At 44.6% G+C, this 13,027-nt stretch overlaps 1 long non-coding RNA gene across 1 annotated transcript; it reads left to right on the forward strand.

Annotated features, from left to right (window-relative positions):
* The first annotated feature begins 11,790 nt into the window (after positions 1-11,790).
* Positions 11,791-12,665, forward strand: LOC142740649 (uncharacterized). Its single transcript, XR_012880837.1, has 3 exons — positions 11,791-12,206; positions 12,294-12,399; positions 12,492-12,665. It is a non-coding gene; the product is annotated as an uncharacterized LOC142740649 (long non-coding RNA).
* The last annotated feature ends 362 nt before the right edge of the window (positions 12,666-13,027 follow it).

Raw genomic sequence — 13,027 nt, forward strand, 5'->3', positions numbered from 1 at the left:
TCGTACGTGTGTGTAATTACAATGGCCCATAGAAGGTTCACGGTGGAAGAGGCATACGCCATGTTAATTTCTGACTCTGATGAAAGCGATACAGAAACCACGTCAGAGGTAGAAATGTTGTCTACCAGTGATAGCGACGACAGTGATACGCTTTCTGCAAATGCAAGTGTCGCTGCAGAGTCCACACGCACAGGGCATGTCGCAGAAGTGCCACAAAACACGGCCCACTCTATTCCCCCAGAATATATTGAGTGGGTCATTTTCCCCTAATATCCCAGAATTTATTGCCACACCAGGGATAAATATTAATGTGGAAAATTTTACAGTCCTCGATTTTTAAAAAATATTCATTTCAGATGAACTATTGGAGCTGATTGTTAACCTAAACCAATCTGTATGCTGGACAATTCCTTGCTGAAAAGCCAACGTCCTCCTATACAAAGCAGTGGCACCCCACAAATACTGGCGAACTTAAAAAAAAATTGTGGCTCATCCTCAACATGGGGTTAGTGAAAAAGTCATGTCCTTTCTTGCTGCATACAGCTATGTAGACGGAAAAAAAAAAAAGTTATAGCTCTTTGAATGCGACTATAGAAAAACGAATAAAATAGCTTGGTCATTAGGGCTTAAAATGGGCTGGTCACTAAGGGGTTAAAACACCTTCGGTATTAAGGGGTTAAAGTGGTCTGTGTTTTTATTTATGTTATGTTTTTTCTGTGTTGGCGTTTGTGTTACCATGTCGCGGAACATGCCATGGGAAAAAAAAAGCGTCATGTCCTTTCTTGCCGCAGTTCTGCCTCTGACCTACCACTGAAATCAATGGGAGGCAGAAAAAGTGTTTTTCACTGCGTTTTTTGCCCGCGGCCCTCAATGGCCGCGGGCGAAATACGCCGCAGCAGTAAAGCGCATGTAAGGGGGTCGAACACTGTACTTCTCCTTACGTAAAGGAACTGAGTTTATGCTTTTTATTAACACCTTCCCGACCGCCCACTGTCTTTTGACGTCAGGCGGTGCGGGTGCTTAATCTAGAGAGACGTCTTTTGGCGTCGCTGTAGATTAGGCTGATGAGCGCTCGTGAGAGCACTCATCCTCTAAGCAGGAGCTGTTACTAACAGCTCCTGATCTTAGAGCAGCCTCCTGAACACAGCTGGGGTCGGCAAACATTCGGACCCCAGCTGTGTAACCCTTTGATTACTGCGGTCCGTGACCGCGGCATGATCAAAGGGAATTTCCCTCTTTGATCGCATCACCGGGATTCCAGTGATGCGATCAAACACCGGGGAATCCCTCTGCAGTCAGTCCTGGGGACCTACAAAGGACCCCAGGGCGGTCTGTTCCGTGTGCCTGCTGTTCGGGCACACTATGGGCTGCCCGATCAGCAGCCTGTGTCATAGTGACACAGTGTAATGTATAAGCGTACAGAAGTATGCTAATACATTACAAGTAAAAAATAAAGTTACAAATAATGTTATCCCTTGATGGGATTAAAAAAAAAAAAAGTAAAAAAAAAATAAATAAATAAAAAAAGAGTCTTTATTTTGCATTAAATAAATTTTATTGCCCCTACACTAAATAAAAACAAAAAATCTACGCATATTAGGTATCTACACGACCGTAATAACCTGAAGAATTAATCTAACGGGTTATTTAGCGTGAAAAGTGAACGGGATAAAAAAAAAACAAAAAAAACTATTCAGAGAATCGCTTTTTCCTATATTCACGCCGTAAAAAAAATTTTTTTTACCCCCAAACTGTGGGAAAAATAAAATACTATTTCTCTCGCATAAAACAAGGCCTCATACAGCCACGTCAATGAAAAAATAAAAGAGTTATGGCTGCTGAAACGCAGAGAGGCAAAAAAAGAAAAATTTAGCTGGTCATTAAGGTCTTTTCAGACCCGGTCTTTAAGGGGTTAAGTCTGTTCCATTGTCTATTTGTTTTGCCGTTTATGTATTACATGTGTATCAGTTGTAATAATTTACTTTGGCCACTAGATGGCTTCATACTGGCAGGAAGAGATAGAAAGCAGGAAAGAGGAAGTGACGTGCAGTGCAGTGTGAGTGGAGAAAGACTGAAAGGGGCTGCTCAGAGTGTGTGAGCGCGGAGGCCCAAATACTGGCACCATGGAGTAAGTGGGTGAGCTGCAATATACACATGTGGCAAGGGCTGGAGTGAGGGACCTGAAAACCCTGAGTACTGAGCGGTGCTGTACAACTAGGTCCGAGTAATGACATGGAGATTCAAGACAGTTTATGGAACACATGGAGCGGTGAGCAGTAAAGACTTGTCCTCCCCTTTGATAGCCAAAGACTGGTCTGAGGACACGAGTAAAGTAAGTGACCACAATAGATGACCACCCGGATCATAGATAAGGGTGTGTGTGCAGTGCCTAGTTATGCCAGGTGGGGCGGGAGCCACCAAGGACTGTAAATACCCAGATTGCTAAGCGGGGCATAAGCCACGGAGTACTGCTTGAACTGTATGCCAGACGGGGCGGGAGCCGTTAAGGGCTGTAAACAGCCGGATTGCCAAACGGGGCGGGAGCCGCTGAATAGGCCTAAGTGCTGGATTGCCAAGCGGGGCGGGAGCCGCTGAATAGGCCTCAGTGCAGGATTGCCAAGCGAGGCGGGAGCTGCTGAATAGGCCTCAGTGCAGGATTGCCAAGCGGGGCGGGAGCCGCTGAATAGGCCTCAGTGTTGGATTGCCAAGCGGGGCGGGAGCCGCTGAATAGGCCTCAGTGCAGGATTGCCAAGCGGGGCGGGAGCCGCTGAATAGGCCTCAGTGCCGGATTGCCAAGTGGGGCGGGAGCCGCTGAATTGATCTAAATGCTGGATTGCCATGCGGGGCACAAGCCGTCAAGTGCTGGTAATGACCAGGTTGTCAGCCAATGTATGTAGTTGCATTTATTAAGAGACTGTGTTATTGCATTGGTAACGTTCAAGAATTCTGCCTCTCCAAGAGAGTTTATCTCCAGTAAAGTGTGAACATTGAATCAACTGTGTCGGCTACATTATTGTACCTGTATAAAGGGGGCCTGCAATTTCTCCTGGTGTGGACTATTTAGTTGCAAAATAGACTTGATAAGTTAGCCACGTGCGGCTGTGGCCCCCCCCCATGCACCCTCTAACACGCAGGCAGGTCAAAATCTTCCCCAAAATTCCTGACATACACCAAATAGTAAATTGGGAAATGTTGTACAATGGCTTAGTAAAATACAATACTCTGTGCTCCTCTGAAGACTCGGCTCTGCATAACCTTTTACAGGGGCAGATATTCTGCATGTTAACCCCTTCCCGACATTTGTTGTAAGTATACGACATGGAAAACCAGTGCTTCCTGCAAAATGTCTTATACTTACGCCAAATGTTTGGCACCGGCTCAGAAGCTGAGCCGGTGCCATCATCCCCGGATGTCAGCAGTATCTGACAGCTGACATCCGGCTGTAATGGCTGGGATCCCCACCATTAACCCCTTCAATGCAGCGTTCAAACGTGAGCGCTGCATTTAAGGTGTTTGCAGCTCATAAGAACCTCAGCAATGAAATTGCCGGGGTTCCGGTGGCTGCAATGGCAACCGGAGGCCTAATACTGGCCCCCCGGTCTGCCTAGCACGGAAGCCGGTCAAGATTCGCCCGTCGGCGGAGCCTGATCGACTTCCGTAGCCGCCGACAAGATGGCGCCGGCTCGGGAGCTGATCCGGCGTCATCAGCGGCGGAACTCGGCTGTATGTTACAGCTGACATCCACCTGTAACGGCAGGAACCGGAGCTACCTCTGATCCCTGCCATTAACCCCTTCGATGCAGCAATCGAAAACGATTGCTGCATCTTAGCGGTTGCTAGCAGATCGCCAGCACTGACAGGCAATCGGGACTGGCGACTGCTGCTATGGCAACAGGAGACACAATGGCCTCCTGCTCTGCCAATACGGAAGCCGATTAGGCCCCACCGGGAGGCGAAGCCTAATCGGCTTGCTGTCAGTGAATAACTGACAGATCTAATACATTGCACTACGTAGGTAGTGCAAAGTGTTAGAAAAAAAGAAATCTGACAGTTGGACTGTCAAGTCCCCTAGTGGGACCTGACAAAAAGTGTAAAAAAAAAAGTGTAATAAAAAGGTAAAAAAATAAGTTTCAAGTAATAAAATAAAACAGAATCGCCCTTTTTCTCTTATCCTTTATTATTGAAAAATAATAATAAACCATACGTATTTGGTATCGCCGCGACCGTAACGACCTGAGGTATCAAAATATTATATTATTTATTGTACGCGGTGAACAGCGTAAAAAAAACCCCGTAAAAAACGTTACCAGAGTTTCTGTTTACTGGTCACTTTGACCTACAAATATTGGAATAAAAAGTGATCAAAAAGTCGCACGTATGCAAAAATGGTACCTATAAAAACTATAGCTCGTCCCGCAAAAAACAAGCCGTCATACACCTCCGTCGACAAAAAAATTAAAAAGTTATGGTTCTCACAACTTGGCGACTGAAAAAATACATTCTTTTTACAAAAGTAATTTTATTGTGCAAAAAGTTGTAAAACATAAAAAAGTGCTATAAATGAGGTATCGCCGGAATCGTACTGATCCGCAGAATAAAGTTAACATGTGATTTATAACGCTTGGTGAACGCTGTATAAAAAAAAAACTAAAAAAACTATGCCAGAATTGCGGTTTTTTGTTTACCTGGCCTTCCAAAAAATAGGATAAAAGGTGATCAAAAAGACACATGTACCCCAAAATGGTACCAATAAGAACTACAGCTCGTCCCGCAAAAAAAAGCCCTCATACCGTTACGTCTATGAAAAAATACAATTAGTTAAGGCTCCAATAAGTCAGGAAATAAAAAATATGCAGTTGTGCTGGCCTGAGGGGAACATTTCTTCTGTTTCAAGAGGCGATTTATCAAGGACCTAAAATTAGGGAACCAGAGGGTGTCTGTATTATACCAGGGCAACACTTTCCCAACAAAATTCCCCAAACTGCAAAGGTGCGGAGTGTGGACCAAAAGGGGGATAAGAAAGGACGCCATATATCAGTGCGACACCGGCCGGTGCAGAAAGGATTGCTTCACAACGTAACACACATCTATGGATTATTTTATTGTTTTTTTATCCCATTATTATGCCACCTGACTATGCCCCTGATGTACTCTGCCCAGCTTACATGTACCCCCACATTTATAAATGGAAACACTAGCAATAATCAAAGAAATCTCCTACCAAGCAAAATCCGCTCTCCAAAAGCCAAATGGCGCTCCCTCTGCTCTGAACCCTACAATGTGCCCAAACAGCAGTTTCCTTCCACATATATGGCATTGTCACTCCCGGGAGAACCCTTTTAACAATTTTTGGGGTGTGTGTCTCCAGTGGCATAAGCTGGGCATGACATATTTGTCACTGAAGTGGCATATCCAGGGAAAAATATGGAAAAGACCTGTGGGGTGAAAATGCTCACTACACCCCTTAATAAATGTCTTGAGGGGTGCAGTTTCCAAATGGGGTCACTTCTCAGGGGTTTCTTTTTATTATTTCACATCTGAGCCTCTGCAGTTGTGAACCAATACTTTGTAAATCGCCAAATTAGGCCTCAATTTTACATGGTACTCTTTCACTCCTGAGCCTGGTCGAATGTCCAGGCAAAAGATTAGTGCCCCATGTAGGCTGTTTCTAAAACCAGGAAATACTGCATAATAATTAGAGAGCTGTCTTGTTATGGTGGCACAAGCTGGGCACCATATATTGGCATATCTATGGAAAAAAATCCCATTTTCACTCTGCAACAGTGCACACTAATTTCTACAAAACACCTGCAGGGTTAAAATGCTTACTACACCCCTAGGTAAATGCATTGAGGGGTGTAGTTTCCAAAATTGGGTCAATTCTGGGGGGTTTCCTCTGTTTTGGGCCCACATGCGCCCAGAAACCAATCCAGCAACATCTGCACTCCAAATGGCGCTCCTTCCCTTCTGAGCCCTGCAGTGTGCCCCAAGAGCAGTTTATGACCACATATGGGGTATTGCCGTACTCGGGAGAAATTGCTTTACAAATGTTGGGTTCTATTTTTCCTTTATTTGTTGAGAAAATGAAAAAATTTGCGCTAAAGCTACGTCTTATTGAAGAAAAAGGATTGTTTTTATTTTCACTGCCCAATTCTAATAAATTCTATGAAACATCTGTGGGGTCAAAATGCTTTTTACACCCCTAGATGAATTCCTCAAGAGGTGTAGTTTCCTAAATCGAATCACTTTTTGGGCATTTTCATTGTTTTGTCCCCTAAGGGGCTTTGCAAATGCGACATGGCCTCTGCAAACTATTCCTGCTAAATGTGATCTCAAAAAGCCAAATGGTGCTCTTTCCCTTCTCAGCCCTGCCGTGTGTCCAAACAACCGGTTATTACCACATGTGGGGTATTGTTTTACTCTGGAGAAATTGCTTTACAAATTTTGCGGTGCTTTTTCTCCTTCAGTCCTTGTGGAAATGAGAAAAAATTTGCTAAACCTACATTTTCTTTGAAGAAAATGTAGATTTTTTTTTTCATGGCCTAATTCCAATAATTTCTGCAAAAAAACTGTGGGGTCAAAACGCTCATTATACCCCTAGATAATTTCCTCAATAGGTGTAGTTTCAAAAATGGGGTCACTTGTGGTGGGGTTTCCACTGTTTTGTCTCCTCAGGGGCTTTGTAAATGTGACATGGCCTCCGCAAACCATCCCTGCTAAATTTGAGCACCAAAAGCCAAATAGCGCTCTTTCCTTTCTAAACCGTGCCTTGTCTCCAAACAGCCGTTTATGACCACATGTGGGGTGCTGTTTTACTCGGGAGAAATTACTTTACAAATTTTCAGTGCTTTTTCTCCTCTAGTCCTTGTGGAAATGAGAAAAAAAATCGCTAAACCTACATTTTCTTTGAAAAAATGTAGATTTTAATTTTCACGGCCTAATTCCAATAATTTCTGTAAAAAACCTGTGCGGTCAAAATGCTCACTTTGCCCCTAGATAATTTCCTTGAGGTGTGTAGTTTCCCAAATCGGGTCACTTTTGGGGACCGCAAGAGCCCTTCAAACCTGACATAGCGCCTAAAATATATTCTAATAAAAATAAGGCCCCAAAATCCTCTAGATACTCCTTTGCTTCTGAGGTCGGTGCTTCATTCCAGTAGCACGCTACGGCCACATGTGGGATATTTCCAAAAACTGCAGAACCTGGACAATAAATACTGAGATGCATTTCTCTGGTAAAACCTTCTGTTAGAAAAAAAATTGTATTAAAAATGTATTTATGCAAAAAAATTTGAAATTTGTAAATTTCACCTCTACATTGCTTTAATTCCTGTGAAATGTCTAAAGGGTTAAGACATTTTCTAAATGCTGTTTTGAATACTTTGAGGGGTGAAGTTTTTAAAATGGGGTGACTTTTGGGGGTTTCTAATATATAAGGCCCTCAAAGCCACTTCACAACTAAACTGGCCCCTGTAAAAATAGCCTTTTGAAATTTTCTTGAAAATGTGAGAAATTGCTGCTAAAGTTCTAAGCCTTGTAACGTCCTAGAAAAATAAAAGGATGTTCAAAAAACGATGCCAATCTAAAGAAGACATATGGGGGATGTTAATTAGGAACAATTTTGTGTGGTATAAATGCCTGTCTTACAAGCAGATACATTTAAATTGAGAAAAATGCTAATTTTTGCAATTTTTCGCTAGATTTTGGTGTTTTTCACAATTAAATACTGAACATATCGAGAAGTTAAATACTTTTGTGTCAAAAAAGACAAAAGTATAATAGGTATGATACCTTTATTGGCTAACCATAAAAGTTCTATATACAAGCTTTCAGAGCGCAGAGGCTCCTTCTTCAGGCAGTTTACAAATGAATGACTTAGGCCTCATTCACACGGCAGGGACATGCTCTATCTTCGCCCGGGTACCCGGCCGCCCGGCTCCCATAGAAGTCTATGGGGCCGGGTAATACACGGCCATCACCGGGATGTGTCCCGAGTGATGGCCGGGTTTTCCGGCACTTGCGCTCTATCTCCTCCTCCTCACAGCGCAGAGTGCATGTGAGGAGGAGGAGTTGATGCCATCGCTGTACACTGTGTGGCAGGGCCGGGGTGTACAGCAGGTGGAGGGAGCGCTGCGCTGGCTCCCTTCCCCTGCTTGTTTTAAAAGCACCCTGGCCCGGCGACACCTTCCATGGCGCCGCTAGCAGCTGCTGCTGCTGCGGCTGCTACTACTGTAGCGACGCCACTATAGCAGAGCCTTGAGCTTAGCTCCTTGAAGGAGCGGAATCCCCGTGTGTTCGGGGATTCCGCTCCTGGACAGAGCGCTTGATGTCTCTGTCCATATCTGGGCAGTGACATCAGGGGAAACTCCTGAAGCGGAATCCCCGAACACATGGGGATTCCCCTTCAGGAGTTGCCGCTGATGTCACTGTCCGGATCTGCCCGGCCCGGCACGGATGCAAAACTTAATGCAAACCGGCCGGGCAAAATGGCCGATTTTACCGGCCGACACTCGGGCTCGGGAACGACCCGGTCGTGTGAATCCCGCCTTAGAAAAAAGCACAACATTTAGATGTTACACAAAGACAATTAGTACATGAAGTGATATATCATTAAGATAAGCCGGGGCAATAAAACTGAGGTTATAGGGGTGATGACTTAGGAGTTAAGGCATCTGGAGTCAGTCTGATGGGGGACGTGACGTGTATCCATGTAGTGGCTCATAAATCCTGGTGTTAGATTGAGGCCTTGTGTCAATGACTGGAATTTTATCATCTTGAATTCCCAAATTTTTCTTTCTCTGTTGTTTTTAAAATGACCCTTCAGAATGAGTACCTTTAAATCTGCCAAACTGTGATCAGGTCCAGAGAAGTGTTTTCCCACGGGTGTATCCACCTCCTGGTTTATTGTATGTCTGTGAAGATTCATCCTGGTTTGTAGTTTTTGTATTGTTTCTCCAATGTAGATTCCTTTATTGATGCACCTTGTACACAGGATCATGTACACTACATTGGAGGATGTACAGGAGAACGTGCCAGTGATTTTATAGTCCTGCTGCGTGTTTGGTATCTGGATGGTGTTAGATGACAAGATGTTGGTACAGGTCTTGCATTTTCTACTGTTGCAAGGAAAAGTGCCAGTCTCTGATGGTGGTGAGAGGGCACTTCTGACCAGGACATTCCTTAGGTTTGGTGGCTGTTTATAGGCAAGGAGTGGTAAATCTGGGAATATTTCCTTCAGTTTATTGTCTTTGTTAAATATAGGTTGGAGATCAGCAGCAATTTTATTACCACATAAAGTGAAACATGTCAGATTTGAAAAATGAGGCTCTGTCAGGAAGGTCAAAAGTGGCCAAAGAGGGAAGGGGTTAAAGGGAATGTGTCGCGAATTAAACCTTTTTTTTTTTAAGTGTCGTTACTTATTTCTATTATATTTTTTACGTTTTTTGCTGTGTTTTTTTTTCTTCCACATGGTGGAAAGTATTAAAACTTAAATAATAATTTGACATGTTTTCCTATGTTGGGCACCAGAGGGGGCACTTCCCAGAATTACAGAAAGGTGAATAAGGCAAAGCAACCTGACTCACAGCTGCTGTAAATGTGGTAGGGAATCTCACCCCCCCTCCTACAAGCCAGGAAAAGGTGTCTTCAAATTGCTAAGCAGTGTCCGGCTGCCATTTTGGGTGTGATTCTGCAGCTGGCAGAAGTTATAGGACACACCAAAAGGCTAAGACTCTGTTCACACGCTTACTAAACAAAGGGAAACCAGCTCCTGATTTTCAGCCATTTTTTAATCAAACTCGCGTTTTTTACGGCCGTTTTTGGAGCTGTTTTTCTATAAAGTCAATGAAAAACGGCTCCAAAAACGTCCCAAGAAGTGATGTGCACTTCATTTTGGCGGGCATCTTTTTATGTGCCGGAAAACGGCCACGTAAAAATCGCCCTGTCGGAAACAGAACGCTGCATTTCTTGTGTTTGGGGGGATTTGTGTGTGCGTGTGTGTGTGTGTGTGTGTGTGTGTGGGGGCGGGGTGCTCGCCGCTGATTCTTCAAAACAGCTGATAAGCGGCTATGAAGTATCAGCGGCACCCGTGCACACACCGCTCTGCCACACACACACACACGGGAAAAGTGTTAAAGGGGTCGTCCAGGAAAACATGGCGCCGCACCTGTCCTCAGGTCGTGTGTGGTATTACAGCTCTGTCCTATTCACTTCAATGGAGGTGAACTGCAATACCAGACACAACCTGAGGACAGGTGCGGCGCTGTGTCTCCAATCTGGACACCCCTTATGTCCTGAGATGACCCGATGGGGGAGGCGGGTGTCAGAGCCACCCACCGCCATCACTGCAGACAGAACCACACAACTACGGCATGAGGGCAGGGCTTGTCCTGAGTGCACTGTCTCTTGTTATGGACAGATTTATAGTCACATGAACCCCGTCTGCATCAGAACCAGTAACCTAGGTCCGATCACATGACAGAGGGGTTCACCAAAACCCTGTTCACCCTCAGCCCGTTCATCCAGCCCTTTCCTGGTTATATCTGCTTCTGGGAAAGCTGGGTGACCACCATTACCCCTCCTACTGGAGTGTTTGTGGATGTGACTAATGAACCTCTCACACTCCAGTAGGAGGGGTAATGGTGGCCACCCAGCTTTCCCAGACCCCTGAACGGTAAATCTCTGTAGTTGTGCTGAGCGTGTTTGGGGATGAGACTAATGAACCTCTCAGTCTCAGCACAACTAGAGAGATTTATTGTTCAGGGGTCTGGGAAAGCTGGGTACCACACTAACAGTGGGCATATTGTTTATCACCCAGCTTTCCCAGGACACTTACATCATGTGTCCTTTATACAGAGTCTCCTACACGACTACAGGGGGGACCGTCAGGTAGGGGGGTTTATATTGGTTTTCCTACGAAGGACATTTATGACATATCCACAGGTGTAATATCTCTAGAACGGGCCCCCTAAGCCCCATTCTATCTTACCCGGCTCCGCGGTCTTCCGGCCACTTCACTTTCTGGTTACATGTTCGAGTTATGCAAACAGCGTAACTCTCTGAGCTACGCAGTTTCCGCAACTCCCTTAGAACGGAATAGTAGTTACGGAAGCAGTGTAGCATGCTACGCTGCTTCTGTAACTGACATTCACTACTATGGGAGTTCCGGAAATAGCGTAGTTCAGCGAGTTACGCTGTTTCCGTAACTCATCCATGTATTGCAGTGTATTGTACCAGAGATCTAATGATCGCTGGTTCAAGTCCCCTAGGGGAACTATTAAAATGTGTGTAAAAAAATAAATAAATAAAATACATTTTCAGGTGTGTAAAAAAAAAAAAAAAAAGTTAATGAAAACATTTCCCATTTATCCCCAAGCACAATGTAAAATTAAAAAAATATTAACAAAATTGGTATCGCTGCATCCGTAAAAGTCCAGAACTATTACAATATAGCATTATTTGACTCACACAGTGAACGGTGTAAATTTTTTTTATTTAAAACCCCCTACTGTCTGTATTCTTCTACCATATTACGTTATATATGGCCGCTCTGTTGTAACGGTTCACTGGGATACGCTTCTTGTGATGTCATCTAGAATGTGGGCAGATTCTATTTCTCTGAGCGTGACGTCCTCTAGAGAATCTGAGCGTGATGTCATGTGAAGGGCGGGGCCTGTGATCTGCATGTGTTCCATTTGCACATAATGGCCATCATGTTGTGACGTCATCAAGTCTATAAATTGGGGTCACACATTGACCGCGGTGTTAGTTTCTCTTGCTGGCTCTCATCATGGATGTGTCTCATGTGAAGAGGAGGATGGTGATGTTTCCAATGATCAGTATTATAGAGAAGATGGAGGTTGGCGGACGCCAGTTTCCGGAGGACGTGGAGATGGAGGAGGAGCACGAGAGGATGGAAGTTGGCGGACGCCAGTTTCCGAGAGACGTGGAGATGGAGGAAGTGAAGAATAATGATGACAAAATGGAGGTTGGCGGACGCCAATTTCCAGCTCCTGATGTGGAGATTGACGACCTTTCGGGGGCTACAGTTGACATCAGGGCCTCCAACCCCCGAAAGAGAAAGTGGCCATTTTAGTAACATCTGCCACTTGGGGCCCATTTACCATCAGGGCCCCCAACCCCCGGGAGAGATAGCGGCCATCTTATTTCCATCTGCCGCTCGGGGCCCATTTACCATCTTTAGGTGAGGTAAGTGCCGTCCACTGATGATCTTCTCACCTCACGACTCTTCTACAGCCGCTTGGACACTGAATTTCTGATTATTTTTTTTTGCAGTTGTCACCCCAACATCGTGGTCTTTACCACCTAAACCATCTGAAATTCCCATGCAGACTCCTCCAGTGCTGAGAAGCAGTGATGAGCAGAGCAGACGCGAGATCCGGTAAGTCTGACGTCTTTTGCTCGTCTTCATCTTCTCCTTGTGGTGAAGGTTTTGTGAATTTTTTTGCTTATTTGTATTTTTTCCTTTTCTAGGATCCGACTTTGAAAAAATATGAAAAACGTTTTCGGTTTCTTCTGATCCAGGACCGAGTTGTGTAAGGGTGGACTGGCGGCCATATCCACGGGTGAAGAAGGACCCTCCCCCTCTTCATCTCACTGATTTCATTGCATGTTAAAGGGCCGGAGCCACAAAAATCCGCACAGAAATTCTACCAGATTCTATAATAAACATATATTTTTTTTTTTACAATTTCTAGTGTATTCATTTCTAGGTTGGGGAATTTATACAGGGAACTTGTGTTCTATGGGGATCCGAAGGTTATAGGTGTAATACTCTGCAGAATATATCACTATGTATCTGTCAGGAGGTGGAGAGGACAGAGCAATGTTCTGCAGGTCTCTAGAGAGGTCAGTGGTGTAATAATCTGCAGAATATATCACTGTATCTGTCAGCAGGTAGAGGAGCAATGTTCTGTAGATCCCTAGAGAGGTCAGTGGTGTAATAACCTGCAGAATATATCACTATGTATCTGTCAGTAGAGGACAGAGCAATGCTCTGCAGATATCTA

This window comes from Rhinoderma darwinii, chromosome 2, assembly GCF_050947455.1.
Source record: "Rhinoderma darwinii isolate aRhiDar2 chromosome 2, aRhiDar2.hap1, whole genome shotgun sequence".
NCBI lineage: Eukaryota > Metazoa > Chordata > Amphibia > Anura > Rhinodermatidae > Rhinoderma > Rhinoderma darwinii.